The sequence below is a fragment of the Hypanus sabinus genome, chromosome 1 (assembly GCF_030144855.1).
Source record: "Hypanus sabinus isolate sHypSab1 chromosome 1, sHypSab1.hap1, whole genome shotgun sequence".
Classification (NCBI taxonomy): Eukaryota; Metazoa; Chordata; class Chondrichthyes; order Myliobatiformes; family Dasyatidae; genus Hypanus; species Hypanus sabinus.
In genome coordinates, this window is record NC_082706.1 from 45,475,695 (window position 1) to 45,488,505 (window position 12,811).

General features: G+C 47.4%; 1 pseudogene; it reads right to left on the reverse strand.

The window, feature by feature from the left end:
• Window positions 1-238: 238 nt before the first annotated feature.
• On the reverse strand, window positions 239-3,179 carry LOC132399268 (sialic acid-binding Ig-like lectin 12; annotated as a pseudogene).
• Window positions 3,180-12,811: the final 9,632 nt, after the last annotated feature.

The following is a 12,811-nucleotide window of genomic DNA, read 5'->3' on the forward strand; positions in this document are numbered from 1 at the left end:
CAAGTTTTGTTCATCGATACCTATCTAAAAGTGCCTCAAATGTCCCTAAAGAAGAGTATCTGCCTCTACTAGTGTGCAGATACAGTACTTTGTGTTCCTTCATATCTTTGTATAAAAATCTACCTTTGAAAGCCTTTCATATTTTCCTCCAATCACCTGAAAACACGTCCTCCTTTATCAGTCCACCATATCTATGCCATTTATCATCTCGTGCACCTGGACTATGGTGAGTTTTAGACTATGACCACTGATGTTGCACAGTGAGGGTTATGACATTCTCCACTGTCCCGTGTTCATTCTCTGCCACACTCTGATAGACTCCAGCCTGCTGGGGGGTCACCTGAGGAAACTCCAGCCACAGTTCATTGTTGGAACTTGTTATGTTCAGTGTGACCCTGAGATGTCTCCATATCAGGTTAGATGCTGGGAAACTCAGGATGGAGCAGAGGATCACTGTAGAATTTCCTTGTTTTACACTGACCCAGGAATCATTCACTTGCTTGGGAGAAGTGATTGAAAGATTTTGTGGGGTGTCAATAGACAAATAAAATGAGCAACAGTTCACCAGCTGTGAAACACTTTCAGTGATTTCCCGGGATCATTTCCCGGGTGTGATACCAGTGCAAAGTTATTTTGTCACAAAGTACACAGCTGCGGAAATTATTTATTTTATTTAGAGATACAATATGGTACAGGCCCTTTCGGCCCAACAAGCCCATGCTGTCCCAATATATCCATATGAAAATTAACCTATCAACCCATCTGGCTTTGGAATGTGGGAGGAATTCCACACCGTCACGAGGAGAAAATACAAATTCCTTACAGAAAGGTTTGGGAGTGAATCCGGGTTGCAGGCGCTCTCATGGTGTTGTGCTAACTGCTACACTACCGTGCCAGCCCTGGTTGCAGAACTGAGGAAGCAATGCAGAGTAGGAGGGCAGAGCTGAGGGAGGGCCACAGTGTCCGAGGGAGATGTAGAAGAGCACCTTACAGTTTGTGGGCCATTAATGAGTGAGCCTGTGCTGAGAGTGTGCTGTCATGTCAGAGAACAGAGCTGAGGAAGGTCGCACTGTCAGAGCTAGAGGGCTAATAGACTGTGGCCCCATTGGATGGACAGAACTGACACAACATGGTGGTGTTGAGGGAACACTGAAGACCAGAGCTGAGGGGCATGCTACTGCTAGAGGGGTGATACTGATGGTCCACTGTGCTGTAAGGAAGGTAGCACCCTAAGGCTTGAAGAGTATTCCTGCTTTAAGCTGAGATATCAGTGTGAAGGCTAAGCTGCCATCTTAGACTGAGTTATTGAAAGGCTCTCCTGTTATAATTTTCATCAGTAAAGTCAAGGAATCTGATTAGCTTTGTGGTATAGTTGCTGTGTAAAATGTGGAGAAATGCTGTTCGTGTATGAGAGATAATGTCCATAATTACACTGCACAGTTAGTGAGAGGGTCTGCTCCGATGAAACAGATGGGTATCTGACTGCAGGTGAGATTTTGCCCGTGGTGTTTGAGCGCTGGGGTCATGGTCGGAACACACTTGTATGTTAGATCGTTGTTCCACTGAGTGACTCTGTGTGAGACTGACAGTAATACATGATTAGGGGTGTTCCAAATTAACTTGGGTGCCGTTCCATCACACATAGTGCTGAATGTGCAGCTTATATTCACAGGCTTTCCTGCAACCATTTCAGCAGGGATAATCAAGGGCTTATCTGTGTGATTGTGCTGGAGAGAGCACTGAGGAGATTCACAGGGATGTTGCCTGGATTGGAGCATTTTCTTTATAAGCAGGAAGCTGATTATTTTCCTGTGGTGTGGAGGAGGCTGAGGGTAACCTAGCAGAGATATATAAAATTATGAATGGGACAGAGAGGATAAATAGTGAAAATCCCTTTCCTTCGGTGTATCTGTGTGGAAAAGATTCAGAGGTTATCTGAGGGGTGAGATTTTTTACAAACAGATGGTGATTAGAGTCTGGAATGTGCTAAATGAAGAGATATTGGAGGCAGGTACTCTCACATATTTATGAAGCATTGACAAGTACTCAACTCACCAAGGCATAGAGAGATAAGGTCCAAAGAGATTCTGCAGATTCTTGAAATCCAGAGAAACACACATGAAATGCTGGTGGAAATCAGCAGGTCAGGCAGCAGCTATGGAAATGAATCAACAGTTGATGTTTCAGGCCAAGACTCTACATCAAGACTAGAAGGAAGGTGGAAGATGCCACAATAAGAAGGCGGGGAGAGGGGAGGAGGACAAGTTAGAAGATGGGTGAGGGATGGTGAAGTAAGAATTTGGGAGGTGGTAAGTGGAAAAGTCACTTCACAGTCCTGATGAAGGGTCTTGTCCTGAAATGTTGTTTATTCATCTCCAGAGAAAGATAAGGACCAATCTTGTACTAAAACATGTGTACTGTTGAGGTTACCCTGTTATATAAAAAAAAAAACTGGAATGAGTTCAGAAAAGACTTACCAGGATATTGCCTTGGCTTGGGGGTATGAATTACAAAGAGAGGTTACTGGGTATATTGAAAGTGGAAGTTGATATGTTTTAGATTTGTCACAATGTCAAAGGTTACAGGGAGAAGCCAGGAAAATCAGAGTTGAGCGATAATCAATCAGGCATGATGGAATGGTGGAGTAGACTTGATGGGTAGAATGGCCTTATTCTGCTCCTATGTATGGTCTCCATGGTATAACCTTCATTTTAAATATACTCAGTGACTTGACCTCCATAATCATATATGGCAATGAATTTCACAGATTCACCATCCCTGGGCTGAAGAAATTCCTCCTTATACCTGTTCTAAAGGCATGTCCCTGTATTCCGAGGCTCTGCCTCTGATCCTAGACTCCCCCACTATTGGAATGATCCTCTCCAAGTCCACTCTATTTGGGCCTTTTAATGTGATTAGTGAGATGTATTGGGCTGAATCTAAACATTTTAATCAATGACTTTGGAAAAAGAATCAGAGGTTGTGATGAGCTGGAGGCCAAATCCATTACTTAAGTTTGTTACTCAGATGTAGTATTGCACTAAACTATGGTTTGTGTGGATGAGGTACCAGCATAGCTTATACCATTCCCCACCGACTGCTCAACATCAGCTGAATGATGTTCGCTCAGCACACTTACCAAAATCATGGAGCCGTGCCACAGGAGTGAGAAACCCCATTGTCAAATTCAATTCTGAAAAACTAAGGGCCTTCATTTTCCAAACTGATATTGTCTATAACAAGGGAACAGTGGCTGTATTTCTGGTCTCCAGTCAGCTGGGTCCGATGGCAAAACTTCTTCAAGGTGCGCTTGGAATCCTTGGTGACAATGGTGTCACTTCCTCTGTGTTGAACCAGACTCCACCTCGTGGTTCATTGGCCAGCTGCGATGGATAACAGTAGAGGCACGGAATCCAGGCACATAAACCCCTCTGTGCTGTCACAATTCATGGATTTCTGGCTCTCCACTCTTCCAACACAGCAGCTGAGAAGAGAAAGAACAAAGTTTGGTACCGAACAACTCGTGGATCCACCGAACTCCTATGTGTAGGAACTGGACCTTGGGTTTTGCTGGTGTGGTAATTGTGTGCTGTGTACAGCACAAATACCAGTTTGGAAGTTCAAGTTTAATTGTCATTCAACCATACATGAATAGCAATGAATATGGCCAAATCAAACTCTATTCCTCTAGGGAAGTACTTGCTTTTCTGCTAAATGTGTAAAAAGTCTTGGACGTGTTGGATCAGGTGGCAATGACCATCAGACTTAGGGACCATATTGAGGGTCAAAGCGCAGGGACTATTTGACCTGTGTACAATGCCAACTATTTTCATGTTGGCAATCTCAGCCTTCGTGGTTGCCAGCTTTTCTGGCTCCAGTCTACAGAGCAGCACATGGACAAGTGGGCCAGTTGTAGGACGTGGTGCCTGACCACATGTTTTGAGGCGATAGTGGAGAGGTGAGATGTGATGTTTGGGAATTCATCCAGCAGTTGAGTAAACTCACATATGCTTGACAGAGTCATTGTGGGGAACGTACTGGGGGAGCAGGGTAATGACTAAAGTCCTTGACATCCAGAAGCTGTCAGTTCTTAAGATCGACTAATTGTCCTTGAGCACTCAGGAAATCTACACTGAGTAGTGCTCTAGCCACTTTAGCCAGGAAGAAGCCCCATGTGTAACGTCGACAAGTGAAGCAGAGCGCCACCCAATGTGTCCCGTAAGTCTGGATCCTACTGGTGTTGGTGGCCTCCAGCAAGGCTTCACTGCTCTTCGCAGGTGATGGTAGCAGCACACTCACTTGAGCACAAGTGCCACACGGGAAGCGTCACCCTGAAAGGGCATCTGTAATGAATAGTAGTCAACTCTGGCAGCTGGAACCCATGGAGTTCACAGACTCTGATGTCCAATGCGCTGGCACTGTTGAAGCTGCAAGGTGGTCAGCATTCGTACCAAAGCAAACATGGTGACCGGACTTATTGAGGGAGAAAGAGGAGGAGGAATGACCTACTGCTGCCTGGCTCAGTGTAGACTATCAGCCATTTTAACAAGCTCCGTTTAGTCCTTCACAGGTACATCAGCGAGGGCTACGTGAAATTGATCAGGCATTTGCTGCATGAAGAGTTCTTGAAAATGAAACAAGGATGGTGATTCCTCAGGAGAGACAGCATGCAGTCCATTAGCTCCAACGGCCCAGCATCCCTGAGGCCGTGCAAGGAGAGGAACTGTCTGGTGTGATCAGACTCCAGTAGTCCAAATGTCTGTGAAAGGTGAGCTTTCAGCGATTGGAATTTCTGGTGTTCAGGCAGGTGTTCAAGTAGACTCACCACGCTCACAGCCACGGAATTGCTGAGCCATGGAGTTGGTGTTGGCCGTAAAATAACGAGCATTTTACTCTCTAAACTCTGGCAGTTTCAAAGCGACTGTGTTGATTGACATGTTCAGCAACTCTGGAATCGTACCAGAGCATCAGGGTCACCATTGTGAGTTTTAGCAAATAAAAATGGTGGAGGCATTTTATGTTTTAGAAAAACCACAGCAATTGATTAATTGTACTCCTAACACAGAAGACAAGGCATGCTAAAAGTACTTTACCAAATTACATCATCACCTCAGACGAGCCCCTTAAAGCGACCCCCATCTGAATGTCAGTGGCTGTGAATGATGTTCTGTACATTTCCACCAATTACCTCACCCTACATCACTACTGATGTTCGGCTCACTGGCCTATAATTTCCTGCTTTATTTTTAGAGTTTTTCTTAAAGAGTGGAACATCGTTGACTATCCTCCAACCCTCATGTCTGCATGCTTTTATGCATGGAGTTGCAGCCGCATGATTGGCTGATTAGATATTTGCATTAATGAGCTGGTATAAAGTGGCGATTGAGTGTAATTAGAGTTAGCACTGAAACAGACTCTTCAGCCCAACTTCCACATGCCCTCCCATTTGCCCACATTAGGCCCATATTTCTCTAAAGCTTTCCTATCCAAATACCTTTTAAACAACCTAATTGCACCTGCTTCTGCAGCTACCACTGGCAGTTCATTCCATTACCTACCACCCTCAGTCTGGTCAAAACTCGCCCCTTAAGTACCCTTTAATCTTTTCTTTCTCACCTTAAACCTACTGAATGCATGTGTAAACACCATGACCATCCACCTTATCTATAGCCCCTCAGGTTTTATAAATCTCAATCACGTCAGCTCTCAGCCTCCTGAGCTCCAAGAGAAAAAGCTTGAGCCTTTCTCATCTTTCTTTATAACTCAGTCGCTCCAGACCCAGTGACATCCTTGTGAATCTTTTCTGCACCCTTTCCAGATTAACAACATCCTCCCTATAGTTGAGTGACCTGAATTGCACACAATATTTAAGTGTGGTCCCAACAACATCCTGTACAACTGTAACATGACATCCCACTCCTGTACTCATTGCACTGACCGATGAAGTCCAGTGTGCCAACCACCCTCTTCACTATCCTGTCTACCTGAATCTCCATGTTCTGGGAACTAGATTCGACAACAGATCCCTGAGACTGCCATTAATCCTACCCTGGATTAACTGATAAAACTACAATACTTGATACTTATCCAATTTAAATTCCATCAGCCAGTCCCTTGCCCACTTTCCCAGCTGATCGAGATGCTCTCACTCTCTACCATGCCACCCATCTTGGTGACAGCCACAAACTGACCATAACGGAATTCGAATTGGCAAAACGGTTAACAGACATGAGTTGAGGAATGTGAAAGTAGGCAAATCTATGCCAGACGATATCGGAAGCTGTCATTCTGTGCACATGTTCTCGTGGCCACCACTTTGCAAACTGTTTTCGCTCTGTTTCGTGGTCAGGAATGGTTTGATCAGAGCAACAGAAGATGCACGCAATGAGGTCTCTCCCGATAACCCACTAAACCAGAGATAATTTCCAAGCAGTAATCTGTTTGAGATCTCATTTGGTATGATAGAATCTGCAGGCTGATGAGGAGAATGACCTGAAGTAACGGAGACCAGTGCTTGACTGAACTGTGCAAGATTACAATCAATGGGAATGAGAGTGGAAAATGAATGGCTGTCCAGTGCCATTTGTTCAAATGTGGCTATGATGACGAGGGTAGTGAATGCCACCTCACCCTGGGAGTTTGGTTCTCTGTCTGTGTTTGGATCCCAGCTGTGGTGAAGTCTGGAGAGGAGGTGACTTTCGCAGAACAGCTTCTGTGAGCAGGTTGTTGCCCGGCAACTGGCCGGGTTAGACGTGTCCTGTTCAGTGTGGATAGGATCTACTCAGTCAGTTTGTTGGATAGTTGCCGGTGACGTAGCTGCCCTGGAACAGTCTGGCTAAGGAGGTGGCAGGCTCTGGGTCACAGGGCATCAGCACCACTGCCAGAATGTCATCAGGAACCATGGTCTTTCCTGTACCCAGTGTCATCTCTTGTTGATATTGTGGAGTCAACTAAACTGGCGGAAGACTTGTGTCTGTTGTGCTGGGGCCCTGTTAGGAGGGTGAATTTGATCACCCACTCCAGACTTGTGCCTATTGTGCTGGGGACCAGTGCAGGAGGGTGAAGTCGATCACCCACTCCAGACTTGTGTCTATTGTGCTGGGGCCCAGTGCAGGAGGGTGAATTCGATCACCCACTCCAGACCTGTGTCCGTTGTGCTGGGGCCCAGTGCAGGAGGGTGAATTCGATCACCCACTCCAGACTTGTGTCCGTTGTGCTGGGGACCAGTGCAGGAGGGTGAAGTAGATCACCCACTCCAGACTTGTGTCTATTGTGCTGGGGCCCAGTGCAGGAGGGTGAAGTCCATCACCCACTCCAGACCTGTGTCCGTTGTGCTGGGGCCCAGTGCAGGAGGGTGAATTCGATCACCCACTCCAGACTTGTGTCCGTTGTGCTGGGGACCAGTGCAGGAGGGTGAAGTAGATCACCCACTCCAGACTTGTGTCTATTGTGCTGGGGCCCAGTGCAGGAGGGTGAAGTCGATCACCCACTCCAGACTTGTGTCTATTGTGCTGGGGCCCAGTGCAGGAGGGTGAAGTCGATCACCCACTCCAGACTTGTGTCTATTGTGCTGGGGCCCAGTGCAGGAGGGTGAATTCGATCACCCACTCCAGACTTGTGTCCGTTGTGCTGGGGACCAGTGCAGGAGGGTGAAGTAGATCACCCACTCCAGACTTGTGTCTATTGTGCTGGGGCCCAGTGCAGGAGGGTGAAGCCCATCACCCACTCCAGACTTGTGTCTATTGTGCTGGGGCCCAGTGCAGGAGGGTGAAGTCGATCACCCACTCCAGACTTGTGTCTATTGTGCTGGGGACCAGTGCAGGAGGGTGAAGTAGATCACCCATTCCAGACTTGTGTCTATTGTGCTGGGGACCAGTGCAGGAGGGGGAAGTCGATCACCCACTCCAGACTTGTGTCTATTGTGCTGGGGCCCAGTGCAGGAGGGGGAAGTTGATCACCCACTCCAGACTTGTGTCTATTGTGCTGGGGCCCAGTGCAGGAGGGTGAATTCGATCACCCACTCCAGTCTTGTGTCTATTGTACTGGGGACCAGTGCAGCAGAGTAAAGTCCATTATCCACTCCAGACTTTTGTCTATTGTGCTGGGGCCCAGTGCAGGAGGGTGAAGTAGATTGGCCACTCCAGTCTTGTGTCTATTGTGCTGGGGCCCAGTGCAGGAATGTGAAGTCGATCACCCACTCCAGTCTTGTGTCTATTGTACTGGGGACCAGTGCAGCAGAGTAAAGTCCATTATCCACTCCAGACTTGTGTCTATTGTGCTGGGACCCAGTGCAGTATGGTGAAGCCCATCACCCACTACAGACTTGTGTCTATTGTGCTGGGGCCCAGTGCAGGAGGGTGAAGTCGATCACCCACTCCAGTCTTGTGTCTATTGTGCTGGGGCCCAGTGCAGGAGGGTGAATTCGATCACCCACTCCAGACTTGTGTCTATTGTGCTGGGGACCAGTGCAGGAGGGTGAAGTCGATCACCCACTCCAGACTTGTGTCTATTGTGCTGGGGCCCAGTGCAGGAGGGTGAAGTCGATCACCCACTCCAGTCTTGTGTCTATTATGCTGGGGCCCAGTGCAGGAGGGTGAAGTCGATCACCCACTCCAGACTAGTGTCTATTGTGCTGGGGACCAGAGCAGGAGGGTGAAGTCGATCACCCACTCCAGTCTTGTGTCTATTGTACTGGGGACCAGTGCAGCAGAGTAAAGTCCATTATCCACTCCAGACTTTTGTCTATTGTGCTGGGGCCCAGTGCAGGAGGGTGAAGTAGATTGGCCACTCCAGTCTTGTGTCTATTGTGCTGGGGCCCAGTGCAGGAATGTGAAGTCGATCACCCACTCCAGTCTTGTGTCTATTGTACTGGGGACCAGTGCAGCAGAGTAAAGTCCATTATCCACTCCAGACTTGTGTCTATTGTGCTGGGGCCCAGTGCAGGAGGGTGAAGCCCATCACCCACTACAGACTTGTGTCTATTGTGCTGGGGCCCAGTGCAGGAGGGTGAAGTCGATCACCCACTCCAGTCTTGTGTCTATTGTGCTGGGGCCCAGTGCAGGAGGGTGAATTCGATCACCCACTCCAGACTTGTGTCTATTGTGCTGGGGACCAGTGCAGGAGGGTGAAGTCCATCACCCACTCCAGACTTGTGTCTATTGTGCTGGGGACCAGTGCAGGAGGGTGAAGTCGATCACCCACTCCAGACTTGTGTCTATTGTGCTGGGGCCCAGTGCAGGAGGGTGAAGTAGATCACCCACTCCAGACTTGTGTCTATTGTGCTGGGGACCAGTGCAGGAGGGTGAAGTAGATCACCCACTCCAGACTTGTGTCTATTGTGCTGGGGACCAGTGCAGGAGGGTGAAGTCCATCACCCACTCCAGACTTGTGTCTATTGTGCTGGGGACCAGTGCAGGAGGGTGAAGTCGATCACCCACTCCAGACTTGTGTCTATTGTGCTGGGGCCCAGTGCAGGAGGGTGAAGTAGATCACCCACTCCAGACTTGTGTCTATTGTGCTGGGGACCAGTGCAGGAGGGTGAAGTAGATCACCCACTCCAGACTTGTGTCTATTGTGCTGGGGACCAGTGCAGGAGGGTGAAGTCGATCACCCACTCCAGACTTGTGTCTATTGTGCTGGGGACCAGTGCAGGAGGGTGAAGTAGATTGGCCACTGCAGGAAGACAAGATAGATCCCTTGCTCGGCCCTTCTGTCTGAAGGTGGCAGCAAATGTTTTAATTTTTGCTTTGGCTCTGATGTGAAAATTCAAGGCTGTACACTGCCCTTTGTGGCACACCATTCATCACATCTTCCTTACCAGATTGGTTAATCCTCCCCTTTCTCCCCATCAGCCGGCCCACCTTGACTTTATGTGTTATCTCCTGCCCCTCTTTATCTCCTGCAATAACCTTTGATGCCACATTGCAGGAAATCAATTTGTGGCAAAATTTGGGACGGAGTAGCTGTCCAACTCTGTGCAGAGATAATGACACTGAAAGTGATCTGTAAAAGTACATTGCTCAAGATCCACTTCCTTGGAAGTGATCAGCCTCGCTTCTGAACCCACAGCCAGATCAATGCAACTCACCCACTTTCACCCCCTATCCACCCACACCAACACCCCTTGCAGGTGGTGTGACATGTTAACATTAGAAGCATGGACACAGGGAGCTGCATTGTCAAGGAGAGGAAGGAAATCCAATAGAAGCAAACCGTTCAGAGATGTAAATCTGATAGACCTGTAATCCCACTCTTAATAAATGTAACATTAGACAAATCCTCCATGGAGCATGCACTCAGTCATTACTTTATTAGGGACATACAATCCTCTGGCAGCAACTTCATGCTTAAAAGCATCCAGACATGGTCAAGAGTTTTATACCAAACATCAGAGTGGTGAAGAAATGTGATCTAAGTGACTGACTGTGGAATAATTGTTGCTGCCAGACAGGGTGGTTTGAGTATCTCAGACCCTGCTGATCTCCTGGGATTTTCATGGACAACGGTCTCTGGAGTTTACAGCATGTGGTGTAAAAACAAACAAACAAAAAATAAAAATTGATTAGCTGCAATTTTGAGGGAAAATATCTTGTTAATGAGAGACTCAGAGAAGACTGGCCAGATTGATTCAGCAGACAGGAAGGCGACAGTAGCTGTAATAACCATGTTACAACAGTGGTGTGCAGGAAAACATCTCTGAGTGGACAATAGGGCGAAGCTTGAAGTGGGTGAACTACAGCAGCAGAAAACCACATAACCCGTAATATCAGGACAGGATCGTCTCTGTTCCACTATTCAATAAATATGACTGATTATTGAACTGATCGTCACTTCCCTCCCCTAATCCCATGCCCACCGATTCCATTAATATCCAACAAATCAGTAACATCACTAAACACAGGCAATGTCTGAGCCCCCACCATCCCACAAGTAAACTCCCTTTCACACGGATCCCAGAGCTGACTGCGATATTCCAACCGTCCAGGCACCTTCTGTGCATGGAGAAATAGATCAATGTTTGAGGAGCACGTATGATTTTGGCAAGATATCTCTGTCCTTGAACTTGGATCCCCATACAATTAATGCCAATGCAGTGTTTCCCTTCACATGCCCAGCGTACCTGCGTTATTCCCGAAACCTGGGTAAAAGGATGTCTATATTCAAAACGTCTCATTACTTTACAAAGCAAAATACTTGTCTTCCTGTTTGAAATGATATTGGAGCTGCAGAGTCTGGGCCCATTCACTCAGCCTGTCCCTGTACATTGCACCCACCCCACCCCCACCGCCACATGGTCTATGTCCTCCTCATAACCCCGTTTAATCTGCCTCTGTCTCTGACTCCAGCATGAGGAGGTAACCTGGCGGAGATCAGTACAGAGAGCTAGCAGCCATCTGGGAAACCCTTCCAATTTATCCCAACATCACCCCACCCCCACTCTCAAAGGTTTTGAAGTCCGCTCACTGTTGTGACGTGGGAAACGCTCTGGTCAGTCCACAGCAGAAAGGGTTACCCAAGTCATCTCTAAGTAGAGGGATGAATACTGGCCTCAGTCTCCCACCCCTTGGCTGAAGGGAACCAAATGCCTTCTTCCCAACAGTGTTGAACTTTCAGAGGTTCCTTCAAAGCACCTTACCTCTCCTCCCACAGTGCAGTTCTCCCTCCTCACCTCCCCTCCCGCAGCACAGTGCTTCCGTCTCACCTCACCTCTCACCACGCGGAACTCCCTCACCTACCTCAGAAGGTGAAATGCTCCCTCCTCTTTCAATAATTTTTAATAGTCTCTGCATAACTGAATACAGAGTACAAGAAAATACATATTATGAGTCAAAAGAAAATACAAAATAGTACCAAATGCCTTCCTTTAAAAATACAGTTACAATCACAAAACCCTGTATTCATAAAAATTAAATCATAATATTGAAATATAATAATTTTGTTATACGGAAAAAATATCTAAACCCACTACCAAAGTCAGAGCTGTTAGGAAAAGCAAGAAAAAGGGGGAAAAACCCTTATCAAATAATAAAATATATTATTAGCCACCATCTGTACTTTACAACAAATCAACGGTTTTGAAAATAACTCAAAAATAGTCCCCACAATGTATAAACGTTTTGGCTAGATTGACAAACTGAACATTGGATCTTCCCCTTCCTCACTTCGTTCCCGCAGCGCGGTGCTCCTACCTCACCTCCCTTCCCACAATGAGATTCCCCCTCCTCCCCACCCCATTCATAGCGCAGTGCTCCCTTCTCCTTTTCCATGATCCATCATTAACAATAGCTTAAGAAATTCTGTTTTATAAATGCCCAGCTTTCATTCTTCGGTTACGAGTGCAATACCTCGTTCTCTTTCCGTGTCCCTCAATGCCAACAGCACCGTCTTTTTCACTACTGCTTATTCAATCGGAGAATAGTTAGACAAACTGGAAGGTAAGTTGCCTTTTCAGCGTAACGGATCTCAGTGAGAATGTCAAACCTTTGCTATTTTTCGATGTTGTACTGCCGAATGTCACTGATCTTGGTCAGAAGGAGATCTCCAGATGTCGATTCCAACGTGGTGTAACTCGGCGACCCACTCCTGAGCTCCACAACTTCTTCCCACAGCCGCTTGATCGAATATCTCTCGCCCCCCTCGCCCCCCGGAAATGGCTACCTCCCCTTCCGCAGCACAGCCCTGCCCCTCACACAGTGTGACACTCACCCCACACCTCCCCTCACACAGTGTGACACTCACCCCACACCTCCTCTCACACAGTGTGGCACTCACGCCACACCTCCCCTCACACAGTGTGGCACACACTCCACAC